Source organism: Podarcis raffonei, chromosome 3 (genome assembly GCF_027172205.1).
Source record: "Podarcis raffonei isolate rPodRaf1 chromosome 3, rPodRaf1.pri, whole genome shotgun sequence".
Taxonomy (NCBI): Eukaryota; Metazoa; Chordata; class Lepidosauria; order Squamata; family Lacertidae; genus Podarcis; species Podarcis raffonei.
Window position 1 is genome coordinate 58,896,326 of NC_070604.1, and position 7,258 is coordinate 58,903,583.

Consider the following 7,258-nt stretch of genomic DNA (forward strand, 5'->3'; position numbering starts at 1 on the left):
TCAACCACAATGTGCTTTTCTAAGAGAATGAGGATTACGACAGTCAGTGCCTGCTGCCCACTGACAATCATGGGAACTGACCTCAGTAATAAATCCAGGCATTATCTGGCTCAATACTGACCAGTTCTCACGCCACAACAACTCTTTTGATGTGACCGTCAAAAGCCAAGGATGCCCAAAAGCAGTAGCAGAATTATAAGCAAAAGCCACACGCGCACACACACACACAAATAGAAATAATTTAGCAGAAATCTGTAAAGCCTGCTTCCCAGGCAGTCTTTCTGTGGACCATTCTGCCCTGTGCCAAAGACTTCACAGATGTAAAGAGAATGAAAATGTTGCCGTATTTGTGCACATAATATTTACTAATACTGAGTATGATCCAACCAGAAGTTAAGTGCTGTTATGTCTCATTGATTCTAGGAGGAGAGATTTAAACCTAAGTGGGGGAAAACTAAAAACACACAATGGGACTTACAAAACTTAATGCCAGCTGGATCTTGCCCAATGTTTGCCCATAATATACAGACTACAGTATTATTGATTTTCAGCTCCACCTTTCATGTGTACACAAAGCCAGAGAAAAAGCTTAGCACATGAAGCAATCCTTATCCTTGATACAGGGCTGTAGCATAGCTACCATGCTGAGAACCCATATTCCTTGCCAGATGTTCTGGAAACATGGGAGATAGTGGCTTCCTAGAAGCTCAGGAGGCAAATTCTTGCCACTTAGCCTTTCACATAGGCACTCTCCTGTACGACACATGTTTATATACTACAGTGCCCTCACACAATGGGGAAATAGCAAGGTTACATGTGCAAGTCATGCCAGTGCACCTATTGGAGTTGCCCCCAGCAGATGTGCATTCAGTACCAGTGCAGAGAGAGGCCGACGCATGTAGCCATCGTTCCTTAATAGACCAAGAGGGAACAGGTTATATGGGGCAAACACACTACTTTTCACAGTAGTGCTTGCTTGTGGGCGATGGCCCTCTAAGACGCTGAATTAACACGAGAGTGTTCATTGCAAACAGCCTACAGATCTAAGGGGACATATTAGCTGTACAGAACATTTTGTTTTCTTCTTGCATTGATGAATTGCTTTCCCTGAGGCATCCCAAAGCGATTTACAATATATGAGATGTGTAAAACAGTTACCTGATATTTTTCCTGCAGGTGGCTACAAGCTTTTAGAACTCCAAACTGTTTCAGTGGGAGCTGGAGGAAAACATTTTTTGATTCAGAATTCTGTTAACAAAGCGACAACACAGAAGGCTTGAGTTTCTGCAAGGGATGGATGAACCTTCAGTTTCTCATTTTTTACAGTCTTAAGTTCAATTTTCCCACTTTTTTAAAAAAAATGTGTACAAATTTTCAAGCAATTTCCTCTCAATATATGCATTTTTGTACAAAGTTGTTGAATATTTTTGCAATTTTTGCACGTTATTTTCATTAACATGAATACTTTTGCCTAACATATGTATTTCTTTGGTTAGAGAACAGCATCTCAACATTTGAACAAGTGTGAAATTTCCGCTTGTCCTGTGCTCAAGAAAGCATGAGTCCGAACCACTTTCTAAGGCTTCTGATCATTTTAATTGGGGATCTTCATGTAACGCACGGACCACACAATGGAGCTACGAGTCCTCCCATCTATTATTTATAAAAAGGATGGTTTCGTTTAAAAGTAAAGTGTTGTTGTCAGCTAGGAGGAAGGCACCTCAGGACCACTTCATTCAATGAAAAGCATTCCCTGGTACGGAAGAATTATTAACCAAAAGCGTGCGCACACATGACGCGTAGGAGTCTCACAATTTCCTACAAAGAAATAGCTTGGACAGCTGCTTTTTCATTTGTCTTAAGTACTACTGTACTGTAAGTCGCATCGCTACATTTCAAACAAACACAGAAATTTCTTTTAGGCCCAAATGAAACTTTGGTCATGGGACTAGCATGCCCCCTTGTGGGATACTTCTGTATTTATTCTAAGCAACAGTAGACCAAATGGCTTTTGGAATGCTGCAAAATAGTTTGAAGAATGGAAAAGAAGCTTCTCTTCCCAAGGCCACTAACAGTCAGAGCAGACAGTGTTTATTATTAGTAGTATTATTAGTATTAGTATTAGTATTATCATTACTACGACATTTGCATCCTACCCTTTCTTTAAAGAGCTCAGGTCAGGAAATACTGTATAACAAGCAAAATAGAAAGAGAACCTACCCAAGTGACTCTGATACTAAACCCCACATTGACACTAAGTACATAAAAGAATATAAGCTTTACCACCCCACGCCACCCCTCTTCCCCTTTTTCTTCCCACCTTTTTACTGCATGTAACACCAATGTCTCACAACAAATGCAACTGATCTGTAGAAATAACAACCTGAAAAAAGAGATAACGCTTGTACTTTTGTAAAACTATGAAAATATTTAATAAAAAATATTTTTTAAAAAACACATAATAATTACAAATACTGGTAAAAAAGAAGTTGTTGAGGCTTTGGAGTACTGCATTTCTGTTACCACGCAGAAATAGGGATGCAAGCTACGAAGCTGAATAGTACTTTGATTAAGTGGAAAGTTCATCCACAGATTGAATGCAAAAAAATTGCAAATATACGGAGTGAAAAAGCACATTTGCTTCCATCTCGGATCCTCGTTGAGGAACATGACATCGAAACTACAATAAAAGCAACTTCCCTGACCGGGAATCGAACCCGGGCCGCGGCGGTGAGAGCGCCGAATCCTAACCACTAGACCACCAGGGAGCTGTGGAATACGCTTGTCTGCTTCTTTATGAGAAAGTATTCCATTGGTTTACCTTCCCTTAATCTGCATAAATTCCGCCTATACATGTCACCCCGCCTCTTGATGTTAAATGACCTATCAGCATGCCTTTCTGCTCCCGCACCTTAAAACCGTTCCTATTTAGTGCCCTGCTTTGCAACCGAACGTTGACGCTGGCTCCGCCTTCTCAGCGCAGCAGGCTAGGCTGCTTTTGTCAGCATCTGACAAAGAATAGGTCGCTCTTCTAGCCAGTCTGCCAATTTCTCGGCTATCGCGAGAATGGGCGTAAATGCGTTCTCTTTGTCCGGCCCGTGTTTTGTTGACTTCTCAACACAGAGATAAAAGTGTAGAGTAACGTATTCGTTGTCTGCGCGGTATACTTCCGGATTCACCATGGAATACCTTTCAAAATATCCTATGGGGCAGAGCAACGGCTCATAGAAATAACAAGAAATTCAAATTTCAAAGAGCAGTGACTGTTCATCCCTCGCCCCCCAAAAAAACATTTTTTGTTTACTCTTTAAACATTCTCAACACGTGTCAAACCTACATAACTTCAGCATGAGTTTGTAACTGCAAAAGAAAACATGATAAAAAGCAGCTGATTGTGGCAACGCAAAAACAAAAATATTTAGTACGGCATCAATAAAATTATGCGGCCGTAATAAAATCTGCCAAACCTGATGCTCATAAAGGCTCCCAACCCACAAACACAATCTAGATTTGCAGATAAGTTGATGTGCGTGAGAGAGGACAGCTCTGAAACAGTGACTTCTCTGCAGATCAAAGCTGAAGCTGGACTGGGTTCCCAGTAAAATGTCCACACACAGAACATCCCTCGGAAGCAGGCAATCCCCAAACCCTCCTGAGCCAAACCCAGTCCCCAGTTGTACGCACGCACTTGTGCGCCGCCACGAACTTGCACACAGGGCAGCTTGCGCCGTCGAAACTACCCTAAGCCCCTCTGCTGCTTGTGCGGCTCTTCCCTTCTTCGCCTCCGCGACTTCTCAGCGCAGGAGGACGGAGAGCCTTCCTTCGCAGAGCCTCGACTTCTTTCTGTTTGAACGCCTCCTCGTGCCCGGTGGATGGAGCCCGAGAAACGGGCTTCTCCAGTCCCCGGGATGCCCGTCGCTGTTTCTTCCTTGCATCTCTTGAAAAACTTGCACGTCCAATTTTAGGAATCGGGCGCGCTGCTGCAGTTGCGTTAAGTTCTTTAGCAACCGGCTCCTGGATCTCAATCTTTCTCTGGAATAAAGGAATCCTTTAAAGGATAGAATTGAAGAGAAGGCTGTAATAAACAAAGACCGCCTCTATCTTTATCGTTACCAGTATAACCACGATCAGCAAGACATATATGTGAGATATATTTTAAGGATTTTTTCCTTCGCGTTCCCTTTGCTTGTTTCTTTGCATCACGGTAGATCATCAGGGCATCTTTCTCCACCAGTTCGATTCGATTCCTCTATTCAGGCCGATCTGCTGGATTTCGATGCAATTTTTTTTTGGGGGGTAGGGAGAGTAATTACACAAAGTGCTCTCTCTTTTTGCTTTTATAAAGAGCTGCGGCGCTGCAGACTGGGGCTGGGACACGTATTGAATTGCACAGCACTGTCTGAATGCTCGTATCGCCGTGTCGTTGAACCTTCGAGACAAGGATCTCGAACAATAAATCGTGAAGGCGAGGAGCTGAATGCGTTATTGCTGTAGCATAACAGAGCTACACTTTGCACTGCACAGTTACAGCTGCTTTTTTTTAAAAAAAAGTCACCATCACCTAGCAGTACTTCTGACAGACGAACCCAGCAGATGGAGCTTGCCTTCATCTAAGCACCCCTATTTGGCTGTGAAGGGTGATTTAGCCTGTACTTCCCCTACACTTACTTGGGATTAAGTGTCATTGATGAACTCAATGGGATGTTGTCGTTTACGGTGAGTGGGCACGTGCCAGGAGTGCAGTTAACCTGCTCGATTTCTGCCTATCATGCAGCTATACGAGAACGTAGGATCCCAGCTTTAGGATTATAGAGGTTTAATGCGCGCAAGAAGGTAGTTACGACTAAAGATAATTTCTCCTGCACCCGATCAATGGCATCTGAACCCAGAAAATCCACAACGGATCAACTTGTACTACCTGACAGGTCAACATTTTGTCACAGCCCAGCTTTCTTCTCACCGACACCTCTGTGTATCACTCATTTGATAAAGCAGGCGATTATCAAGCCCTGTGCAAGAACGTTCACTTTCACACACTTCTACTTTCTTGTTAGTACACAACTAGATTTCGGGGTGGGACGAGAATTAACTATTTTTAAAATTAACAGGTCCCAAGGAAGAGGATTCATTCGCATATTATATAAAAGTTTTCTAAACCGCGAGACTATTGACAGACAACTCTAAAGCAATATACAGTACTACAAATCTGAGGGGTTTTTGTGGTCGTTAAAATTTGCACATTGAGTTTTAGCAGAACCGTGTTCTCAGAACTGTTTGCAATGATAGGTAATAACGGAACCAATTGAGACTGCAATCTTAACCCCGTTCACCTGGGAATATGCTCGACTGACATCAATAGAATTTAAGAAAAAGCATGGACAGCATAGTAGCCTGAAATTAAAGCAGTAAAGCACCAAATCATAAAACCCTAAAATACTGAAATCTCAGTACCCATATTGCAGGCGTGAGTTCTGCTCAGAGTGGGTGAAACCACTCTGGGAACTAATTAAGAAGAAAACCTCAAAGTTATACGGAAAGCGAAATGACAACTTTTGAAAAAACACAACTTCCCTGACCGGGAATCGAACCCGGGCCGCGGCGGTGAGAGCGCCGAATCCTAACCACTAGACCACCAGGGAGCTGAGAAGCTATATCTTCGTCTGATTTATGTAAGACACTTTGTTATTTTGGGTGCCACATGACAATTTTTTAAAAGGAATTTAAATTTAGAGCAATTCAATTGTTCCCTGGCTGGGAATCAAACCCACGCTGCAGAATGAGAGGACCAAATCCTAACCACTAGACCTTGGACCAAAGTCAATAGCTAAATTATACATTCCATAGAAATAATGAGCATGGTAATTGCAATTTATACCAAACAAGAGTGGCTCTTTCATATCAGTGAAATCTCTTATTGGAACTTATTTCACATTTATCTAAGTGCAGCTACTGTAACATGTCCACTCCTATCTCATTTATGAAGTTGTACAAATTCAGTTTTCCAATTTATTTACTGAATTATCATGATGATGTGAGTATCCTATATAATGGAGAGGTAATGGGACTGTTAATAACAGCTATGCTGACCTATTTGTGAATCAGACAAATGATTATATCAAAATAATAGAAGGATCACTATAAAAGCTGGGACATAAATACTTCAGGAAGTGAAATTAAATGTAAATACACGATTGCTTTTACTTACATCAGTTGTTGGTTTACAGTATCAAAGCAATAACATAGCAAAGTACATTTTAGATTAGAATTGATTTATGGCATTTACCAAACAAAAACTAAACTATGAATTAATTAAATGTAAACATGCAAGCACCACCTCTACTAGCATTTCTAGTTCTGAAAGAACATCCTTTGCACTAGTGTGCCCAGCTCACTGCTTTACCCCTAACCCCTTTAATTCCTTCATTAAAGTTACAGTGCAAATTTGCAAAACTATATAAAATGCAATCCTAACCTCACTTAACTAGGAGTAAGCCTGACTGGACTCAGTAGAACTTACTTTTGAATAGACATGGTTAGGATTGGGTTGTTAGTCCAAGGTATCGTCCACGCAGTGGCGTAGGGTGGGGGGTGCAGGGGGGGCCGGCCGCACCGGGCGCAACATCTGGGGGTTAGGGTTAGGGGGCGCAAATCCACGGGTTGTGGGGCGCAAATCCACGGGTTAGGGGGCGCAAATTACTTGCCTTGCCCTGGGTGCTGACAACCCACGCTACGCCACTGCGTCCACGTACGGTACCTGGGAGTAGGTCCCCTTGAATATATATCAGAGTAGACATGATTAGAATTGCAGTAGCTCTGTAACAAGTCAGCAGGGTATATATGGGTTCATAAAGAAACAAAAATGATCCAAAGCCAAATTGTAGCTCTTTGGGTTATTGATGCTATTGAACAATTTCATACACTTTGACAGCCACAATGTTAAGGTAGGCTTCTTTTAGGTACCCCAAACTGGAAGAAAAACGTAGCAAAATAGTATCACAGCCTAATCCCATATGCATGTTTACTCCCACTGAATTCTAAAGCAAATGCAGATATGTGTGTCTCCCTGGGTTTTCTAAAATCAGCTCGAGGCCTTACCCCTCTGGATTTGGTTTGCCATATCGTTAATGTCTCTTGTTCTTGTGCCTTTAAGGGCAGCCTGGAAAATAGAAATTGAGCAGATAAAGTTTCTTCTGGCTGCTGGAGATAAGTGGTAAGGCACTGTGACCACAGGAGGAATAGGAAAAGCTGACATCCAACT

General features: G+C 42.1%; 2 non-coding genes across 2 annotated transcripts; both read right to left on the reverse strand.

The window, feature by feature from the left end:
* Positions 1-2,696: 2,696 nt before the first annotated feature.
* On the reverse strand, positions 2,697-2,768 carry TRNAE-CUC (transfer RNA glutamic acid (anticodon CUC)). The gene has a single exon. It is a non-coding gene; the product is annotated as a tRNA-Glu (tRNA).
* Positions 2,769-5,567: 2,799 nt separating this feature from the next.
* TRNAE-CUC (transfer RNA glutamic acid (anticodon CUC)) lies at positions 5,568-5,639 on the reverse strand. The gene has a single exon. It is a non-coding gene; the product is annotated as a tRNA-Glu (tRNA).
* Positions 5,640-7,258: the final 1,619 nt, after the last annotated feature.